The following is a 2265-nucleotide window of genomic DNA, read 5'->3' on the forward strand; positions in this document are numbered from 1 at the left end:
TACATATTTGATAATTTATTCAGAACTTTCTTCACAATTGCTTTTTCCAGAATTACATTATTTTCTGACTTAACTGTCAAGGTTCATTATATTATCCATTCAAGAAAAACCTTTTTTGCTTTTTATTTATTTATTTTTACATACCAAAAGGATCAATTTATTTATATGCACTAAGAAAGACAACATTCACACAAACTGAAGATTTGAGTCAACGGTGTTGGCACATTGGCTCCCAGTGACCAAACTATGTGGCCATGCAGTAAAGATAATCAAAGTTTGTTTTATGGATTTATTGTCAATTATTACAGCAACAAGGACTAAAAACAGAAAAGGAAAAAGATTTCTGGGTGAGCATGAAATCAAAACAAGGGAGTTAGATGAACTGAATGTTTGATGGCAACAGGTGAGAATACCTGTTGTTCAATGTCACAGTAGAGTTGGACTTTCCATTCAGATCAAAAGACTTGAGGGCTCCTTGGCTCCAAAGCTAATGGTCTTGCCAGTGGGACATCAATAACTTCCAGTCCAAAGACTAGAGTCCCCTTTTTAATTCATAATTGTTATCACTTGCCCAGGATATGCCTTCTCTTCTTGCATCATCATGGTTAACTGATGCCTCTTCTGTGTGGCCCCTTTTTTCTTTAAATATGTAAATATTCCAACCAGGAGACATCTGGTCTGTCCTAAGTCTGCTGATCTGTTATCTAATATGGATTGATCGTTTATCTCCCAGAGAGCCAATTATTTCCTTCATTGTCAGCATTCCTAGTGGGCTCTTCATTGTAGCCCCTTAATGCAAAAACAAAACAAAGAACAAGGACACTAGAATGTGCAGTCAACAACTATTATATAAACATGCCTAAGCATTCAAGTTTAAAAAAATAAACAGACATTTTTGATAATTAATGATGGATCTCCACCAGTGAGTTGTTGTTTTTTAAAGTATATTTTTATTGGTTTTAGAGAGGAAGGGAGAGGGAGAGAGAGATAGAAACATCAGTGATGAGAGAGAATCATTGATCAGCTGCCTCCTACATGCCCCCTACTAGGGATTGAGCTGGCAACCCAGGCATGTGCCCTGACTGGGAATTGAACTGCGACCTCCTGGTTGATAGCCGAACCATTGAGCCACGCCAGCCAGGCCACCAGTGAGTTTTGAACTGCTTTGAAGGCATATGATTTTGTTAACTTAAGAACATTCAAACCTGTAGAGAATTTCTGTGAGTTTATTTGAGCCAAACTGTTCACAATTGTCAGGAAGCAGAATTCTAATGTATTGGGATAATGCTCCAGAAAATGGCAGTTTTTCACCTTGCTTTATACATTATAATCAAAGGAGGAGACATAAGTGGGTTACATGAAATCCAGTGGTGATAGATTAGGGAGGTGGGAGAAAGCGAAGTGGGAAAACCACTGGGATTGGATACAAAGTAAAATGATGGACACATACTTCTTTTACTTAGGTAGGTATGCGTTAGTTAACAGTCAACAATTAACATCCTATATAATAAAGAGGTAATATGCAAATTGACCACCATGCCCTCAGAAGATGGCAGAACCCACAGCGGGGGCGGGGCCGGCTGCTCCGTGCACCTGCCTTTGGAGTCTTCTCAGCCTCACCAGGGGCCTTGGGTCCTCCTGCACCCCCCACTGACTGACAGCTCACCCAGGCCCTCCAACGAGCTGCCCATCCCTCTCTTCCTCCTTCCCCCAAAGCTGAAGCCTGACTGTAGTGTCCAACAAATCAGAAGTTATAACTCATGTCATTGAGAGTATCCTCCATTCCTCACCTGGGGCCACTCCGTGAGCCTGCTGCCAGAGTCCCCTCAGCCCTGCTGGGGGCCTCGGGACCTCCTGCAACCCCCACTGACTGAGGCTCAGGCAAGCAGGGCTTTTCGGGGGGGTGGGGGCAGGGGAGACAAAATGGCAGTAGTATTGACAGACGTGTCCCGTGCCTTGTCCCGGAGCAGATAGTGTGAGTAGCTGAAACGAGTGACATCCAGCCCGAATTGGCAGAGGAGATTCAGCTGGGAGACAATTTGCAGCCGGTAAAGACAGAGGACTCCTGGAGAAAGGTGAAGTCAAGGCTCTGGGAAGGATAATCGGCCAGAACTCTGAGCCCTGAGGATCAGAGGGAACCCACACGGCACTGGCTTGGGTCGCCTCCCTTGGGATGGGTGCAGTGGAAAGAAGGTAAGCATAACTGCTGGTCAGCAGGGGATTCTAGATCTGGGTCCACTATATTATCCATTCAAGAAAAACATT

The sequence above is a fragment of the Myotis brandtii genome, unplaced genomic scaffold (assembly GCF_000412655.1).
Source record: "Myotis brandtii unplaced genomic scaffold, ASM41265v1 scaffold2655, whole genome shotgun sequence".
Classification (NCBI taxonomy): domain Eukaryota; kingdom Metazoa; phylum Chordata; class Mammalia; order Chiroptera; family Vespertilionidae; genus Myotis; species Myotis brandtii.